The sequence below is a fragment of the Trachypithecus francoisi genome, unplaced genomic scaffold (genome assembly GCF_009764315.1).
Source record: "Trachypithecus francoisi isolate TF-2019V2 unplaced genomic scaffold, Tfra_2.0 Lachesis_group10, whole genome shotgun sequence".
Taxonomy (NCBI): Eukaryota; Metazoa; Chordata; class Mammalia; order Primates; family Cercopithecidae; genus Trachypithecus; species Trachypithecus francoisi.
This window is the reverse complement of record NW_022681455.1, coordinates 93,392,675-93,399,866: the sequence shown is the minus strand read 5'-3', so window position 1 is coordinate 93,399,866 and position 7,192 is coordinate 93,392,675. Positions and strand designations below refer to the sequence as shown.

The 7,192-nt window shown below is 48.5% G+C and overlaps 1 long non-coding RNA gene across 1 annotated transcript; it reads left to right on the top strand.

The window, feature by feature from the left end:
* Window positions 1-3,192: 3,192 nt before the first annotated feature.
* LOC117088762 lies at window positions 3,193-6,851 on the top strand. Its single transcript, XR_004439307.1, has 2 exons — window positions 3,193-3,775; window positions 5,331-6,851. It is a non-coding gene; the product is annotated as an uncharacterized LOC117088762 (long non-coding RNA).
* The last annotated feature ends 341 nt before the right edge of the window (window positions 6,852-7,192 follow it).

Sequence of the window (7,192 nt, the reverse complement as noted above, 5' to 3'; positions counted from 1 at the left end):
TTTGTACCTTGTGGTTCAATAAAGAGCTGTTGAGCTAAATGAGTGGCAAGTGTTTTTTGTTTGTTTGAGTAAGTGAGTGAGAAGCAGGAGAGGGAGAATTTTAAATGATCTCGAGTATTAGGACCAGATGGCAAATAAGCCCCCTAGGCTGCTGGCAAATGGTTTTTATTTATTTTTGTTGTTTGATCTTTAAACGTTTTTATTTTCTTTTCTTCCCTTTTTTGTTTGAGAGAGAGGGTCTCACTCTGTAGCCTAGGCTGGAGTGCAGTGGCACAATCTTGGCACACTGCAGTCTCTACCTCTTCCACCTCCCAGATGCTAGTGACCTCCCACTTCAGCCTCAGGAGTAACTGGGACTGCAGGCACATGCCACCACACCCAGCTAATTTTTGTATGTTTTTTGTAGAGATGGGGTTTCATCATTTTGACCAGGCTGGTCTCAAACCCCTGGGTTCAAGTGACTCGCCTGCCTCAGCCTCCCACAGTGCTGAGATTACAGGCATGAGCCACTGTACCCAGCCCAAATTTTCTTAATAAACCGTAAATCTGATTTTCTTTCTTTTCTTCCTCCCTCCCTCCTTCCCTCCCTTCCTTCTTCCCTTCCCTCCCTCACCCCCTCCCTTCCTTTCCTTCTTTCTTTTTTGACAGTGTCTCTCTGTCACCCAGGCTGGAGTGCCATGGCACAATCATAGCTCACTACAGCCTGAACTCCCTAGGCTCAAGTGATCCTCCCACTTCTGCCTCCCGAGAAGCCAGAACTATGGGTGCACACCACCACACCTGGCTAATTTGTGTATTTTTAGTAGAGATGGGGTTTCACCATGTTGACCAGACTGGTCTTGAACTCTGACCTCAAGTGATCGACCAACCTCAGCCTCCCAAACTGCTGGGATTACAAGTGTGAGCCACCACACCTGGCCTTACCTCCAAATTTATATGTTGAAACCCTGAACTCCAATGTGACTGTATTTGGAGATAGGGACTGTATTTGGAGTCCATGTCACCTTTGACTGCTGTGTGCATACACAAAGGGACTTTATGGAGCAATTAAGATTAAATGACATCATAAGGATGGGCTAGAAATCTGATAGAACTGGTATCCTTATAAGAGGAGGAAGGGATATCAGAGCTCTCTTTCCAAAAGTACTGAGGAAAGGTCATGTGAGGATACAGTGAGAAGGGGGCCATCTACAAGCCAGGAAGGGAGCCCTCACCAGAACCTGAACTTTGCAGGCAGCTTGCTCATGAACTTCTAGCCTCCAAAACTGTGAGGAAATAGATGTCTTGTGTAAGCCACCCAGTCTGTGGTATTTTCTTATGGCATCCAGGTCTCACTGATACAGATAAATGCCCTATGGTAAATGTATACTTCTTAAGAAACTGCCCAACTGTTTTCTGTAGGGGCTGCACCATATCATGGTTCCCATTAGCAATATATGAGAGTTCCAGTTGCTCCACAACCTTGCCAACATATGACATGGTCAGTATGTTTTCCAAGAAGTTTTTGTGTTTTTAATGTGGATCTGTGTGTGTGTGTGTGTGTGTGTGTGTGTGTGCATGTGTGCTGTGTTTTGTAGGCAGTAATGTCTAAGGAAGCAGTTTAAAGCTGAAAATATTTAAAATGTGATCTACTGAGGTCCCATCCATCTTTGGGTTGCCCATACCTCATTTCTCTGTTCTTGCCTTTCTTCTGGTCACATTCTATTCCTAGGGCTGTGTACCCTGAGCTGAGCCAGATAGCAGATCTGGCAAATCACAGTCCTCATCCGAGGTGAATCCATTTCTGGGAGTTGAGGAAGAGGTTGGGTGTGGACAGGGCTGGATTCGTGGGCCTTGTGCTTCATTTAAAGTTCTGCTGTCACTGTCTTGAAATTCTCAATCGGCCGGGCGCGGTGGCTCAAGCCTGTAATCCCAGCACTTTGGGAGGCCGAGACGGGCGGATCACGAGGTCAGGAGATCGAGACCATCCTGGCTAATACGGTGAAACCCCGTTTCTACTAAAAAATACAAAAAACTAGCCGGGCGACGAGGCGGGCGCCTGTAGTCCCAGCTACTCGGGAGGCTGAGACAGGAGAATGGCGTGAACCCGGGAGGCGGAGCTTGCAGTGAGCTGAGAGCCGGCCACTGCACTCCAGCCTGGGCGGCAGAGCAAGACTCCGTCTCAAAAAAAAAAAAAAAAAAAAAAAAAAAAGAAATTCTCAATCATTTCGAACAAGGAGTCCACATTTTTTTTTTTTTTTTTTAGATGGAGTCTCCCTCTGTCGCCCAGGCTGGAGTGCAGTGGCCGGATCTCAGCTCACTGCAAGCTCCGCCTCCCGGGTTTACGCCATTCTCCTGCCTCAGCCTCCCGAGTAGCTGGGATTACAGGTGCCGCCACCTCGCCCGGCTAGTTTTTTGTATTTTTTAGTAGAGACGGGGTTTCACCGTGTTAGCCAGGATGGTCTCGATCTCCTGACCTCGTGATCCGCCTGTCTCGGCCTCCCAAAGTGCTGGGATTACAGGCTTGAGCCACCGCGCCCGGCTGGAGTCCACATTTTTATTTTGCACTTGGTCCCACAGATTATACAACTCATCCAGGGTGTGTCAGGGAGAGGTGGTCACAGGCAAGACGAGGATTCTTTTTAAAGATTTTTAAATTGGCTGGGCGCGGTGGCTCGAGCCTGTAATCCCAGCACTTTGGGAGGCCCAGACGGGTGGATCACGAGGTCAGGAGATCGAGACCATCCTGGCTAACACGGTGAAACCCCGTCTCTACTAAAAAATACAAAAAACTAGCCGGGCGAGGTGGCGGGCGCCTGTAGTCCCAGCTACTCGGGAGGCTGAGGCAGGAGTAATGGCGTAAACCCAGGAGGCGGAGCTTGCAGTGAGCTGAGATCCGGCCACTGCACTCCAGCCTGGGCAGCAGAGCGAAAGAAAGATTTTTAAATTAAGGCAGGGTCTAGCTCTGTTTACTAGGCTGGAAGGCATTGACACAATCTTGGCTCACTGAAACCTCCATCTCCTGGGTCCAAACCATGCTCCCTCCTCCGCCTCCCAAGTAGCTGGGACTACAGGCATGCCCCACCATGCTTATCTAATTTTTGTAATTTCTTTTGGTAGAAATGGAGTTTTACCATGTTGCCAGGCTGGTCTTGAGCTCCTGGGTTCAAGTGATTCACCCGCCTTGGCCTCCTAAAGTGCTAGGATTACAGGCATAAGCCACCACTCCCAGCTGCAAGCCAAGGTTTCTTACCACATTCATTTTTTAAAGACTCCCGCTTCTAATCCCATGGACCTTACCTCTAAACTGGTCCATGCACAATCCTAGGGTTTCTCACCTGGCCCCTGAGTGCTCCTGCTGCCTGTCTCTTGGGCTGACTTGGGTTAAGCATGATTAATTTGGAGGCTCCACAAGAGGATTATTGGCCCTGGATCCCGATATCCAAATGAGTTTTTGCCTCAAACGGGGCATCTTAATTGGAAGGTAAATGAAACCTCCCTCTTCCACCCTGACAGCCCCAAAGTGTACTTTGGCATTTATGTGGGAGAGGTAAATAGCATCATAATGTCTTCTGGATTGTCACTCTGCCAGGCCCTGTTGGCAAGAAGCTTGTTCAAAGAAAGCTGATTTATAGGGGAGTTTTGCAGCATTCTTGCAGATCACTGAATTTCCAGGCCCAGAGAGGAGGAATGGCACCAACCAGAGGCAGGGGCAGAAAGGGGATTGGAGTGGGAAGATCACAGGCTCCGGAGACAGCAGGACCTGCGCTTGCATCTTGAGCTGGCTGCTTACCAGGTTTGTGACCCTGGGTAACCAACCAAACCACTCTGGACTCAGTGATTTGAACTCTAAAGTGGGGTTAATAATACTTCCTTGGAGGACTGTGTGATTGTGAGGAGTAACCAAGAAGGTCTGTGTGAAGTGTCCGAGGCTGGTGTGCACCTGCCCTCCATAAGTGAATCTGAGTCAATGTCACCTTTGACTGCTGTGTGCATACACAAAGAATCATTGTAAATGTACTTCTCAGAAAAGCCACTTCACAGTCCTGCCTGACCCTCCATCTAGCTTCCTAGGAGCTGGGTCAGGATTATCAGTCCCCTACTAGAGTTAGGAAAAGGAATGCCAGGTGATCAGAATATAACATAGGGTCAACTATAGAGCACACGAGTTCCCAACTCCAGTTCCATGGAACACGAGGCTTCACTCAGGAAGTATTCACATCAGAGATCGCTCACAGCTGCGAAAACCTTTACCCGTGTGTCCCAATAACAGCTTACGAAGTAGATAACATCTGTCGTGGTGTGTGAAGATAGCCTGATGGGGTCTTTAAAATAGATAATATTAGCATAGTGATAAACAGAGTGGGTGGCTTACACCTGTAATCTCAACACTTTGGGAAGCTGAGCAGGCAGATCACTTGAACCCAGGAGTTCGAGATCAGCCTGAGCAACAAAGTGAGAACCCCACCACCCTCCAATCCCCAGCACCTCTACAAAAAAACAAAACAAACAAAACTTAGCTGGGCATGGTGGTGCGCATCTATAGTCCCTGCTACTTGGGAGGCTGAGCTGAGAGGATCACTTGAGCCTAGGTTGAGGCTGCGATGAGCCATAATTGCACCACTGCACTCCAGCCTGGGAAAGAGAGTGAGACCTTGTCTCAAAAGCAAAAACAAAAAAAAAAAAAGGGAAAATATAAGAGGTTGGAAAGCCGATGACTTGGGTTCAAATCACAGCCCTGCTATTTGCTGGCTGTTAGAAACTACCTCAGACAAATTACTCAACCTCCCTGTGCCTCAGTATCTCCATGTGTTAAATGAAGATTAAATAATACACCTACTTGTTAGGGTTGTAAACAAATAATGAATGTGAACTGTGCTTGGCACAGAGTAGTACCCAGCATCTATTAGCTAGTTATTTTAATGACTTACCTGTTTGGATAACCCCGGGAGTCCACGGTCCTAAGACTCCCTCTTCCTCGACACTGGGTGGAGTTGGCATTCTAGGTTAAAGGATGGTCTCCAAGTGGGGGGTGAGTCCCAGGAACTGAACGTGGCCCTGAGATATGGAGGGAGGCCACAGCCCGTTGCATAGTGACAGGACTTGTTTTGCATGTGAAGATAGGGGCTGGTGTTTACAGGTAACTAGGAAGTGGTGGTGGGGTGATTTGTAAGTTATAGATTAAACAAATGGGAATTCTTCTGGTGGAATGAATGGGGCACAGTGACTGGAATTGGCCAGGTTAGCTGGAAGGGCAGCTCTCCAGGCCCTGCCCACCCCACAGGGGGCTCCTTATGCACAGGGGGGCGTCTCCTTGTGTCCATAGAAACGGAACTGGCTCTTTTCAACAGTGCTCAGGGGATGGTTATTTAACGCCGGCCCCCAAGGATCAGCGGCACAGACCTTCCTCCTCCCGGAACGTCCAAGAGCACTGGATCCTCTGGGTCCCTCTGAGATGGGGTGCCACTCCAGCAAGAGCACCACGGTGACAGCTGAGTCCCAGAAGCCTGGGGAAGAGCACGAGAGAGGAGAGCCAGGTCTGGAGACCAGCACCCAGGCAGCAGACTGCAAGGATGCCCCGCTGAAGGATGCAACCCCTGAGCCAAAGAGCTGAGATGCTTCTCTCCAGAGTCGGACCCTCACCTTCCTGGAACTGCCTTTGGCCCGTGAACCATGAGACGATCCCAACCCTGAGAAGCTCCGATCACTGGGAGGAGAGAGAGAAAGCCTCCAACTTTAGGATTCAGGCTTCAGAAGTTTTTAGCAGCCTTTGCTCCTTGGAGGGGAGGGAAGGATAAGTCTATGAGGAATCCTATTTCTCCAGCTCTCCCACAGAGAGGACAAAAGAAGTCTTTACATATTGTGGAACTTTCCTGCAACTTCCGGATGCGGACAAGCCTCAGAGCAGACTGTTCTGAATCCAATGAATATCTGCTGCCAAGCTGTGAGCATCCAGTGATCCCCATCTGCCTGGCTTTCCTGAATTCAGAAGGCGCCTTGGTCATAATGTGTGGGGTGTGTGGATCTCAGTTTGCTCTCTTTCTTTTTCCTTTTTTCAACAGCTGGCAGAGTAGCCAACACCCCTGACAGCAACATGTTGCCCTTGGCTCACTCCACACTATGTCTGTGAATAATTTAATATTTAACTTGAATTGTTGTTAAGAAACTATGGAAAATATCAGGATCTGACTGGGATCCTGTAAATCGAAGGCAACAAGGTCTTGCTTGGTCCTCCAGTAAGTGGGGCATGGAGCCCTGGTGGGAAGGAAAGAAGAGAGAGTTGTGTTCCTGATTCCTTAATCCCCCAAAAGGGTCCCTCTGCTAACATTCACATATCTCTTCGTAGCCAAAGTCTGTCCATTTCAACCCTCTAGCATCTGAGCTATCTGTATCCAGCTTTCAAAAATATTTCACTGTTTACTAACATGTCTGTCAGCCTTTCTTTTCTCCCCCGCATGTGTTTTGTTTTTAATTCCACTCAAAAGCGTTTTCATTTGAAATTAAATAGACATGTTTGCAAATAAATGATGACACAACACATTTGAAAGACAGAATTGGGGATGTGAGATTAGAGGATCAGCAGAGAAGAGTGGGTGTAATTCTGTGGAACAGGAGTGAGAACAGAGGCGAGGGAGACGTTACTTTGTGCCAGGCGCCATGCTGAGAACTTTCCACAGACAGTTTAATCCCAACCACCCCCATTTTATAGATGAGGAAATGGAGGAAATAAAGTCACTTGCCTGAGTATGGACAGCCAGGAAGGAGCAGAACCCACAGTTGAGTCCCAGCAGTTTGGCTTGGGAAATGCATGTAGAGTGCTACTTAAAGCAGAGAGCCTTTCTCATGATTAAACTGAAATACGAGTCCCTTTATAGCCTGTGCATAATGAGGACCATTTTTCTTTATTCACTGGGACCTACCTGCCTATTGAGAAGTAGGTAACTGGTCAGCTTGGAGTTGCTTCACTGCAAGTTGGGTGATGCATTGGGGGACTTTTTATTTTTACCGTGGTGGGGGGTTAGGGGGAGGAAGGAAAAGACAGAGAGGAAAGTGGGAGCAGGGAGCGAGAGAAGGGAGGAAAGATGAAGAAAGGGAGGAGGGAGAGGAGGGGGGAAGGAGAGAAAGAGAGGAAAGAGGTAGGGAGAGGGAGGAGGAGGGAGGGAGAAGAGGAGGGAGGAGAGAGGGCAAGAAGAAGGAGGAGGGAAAAGAGGAG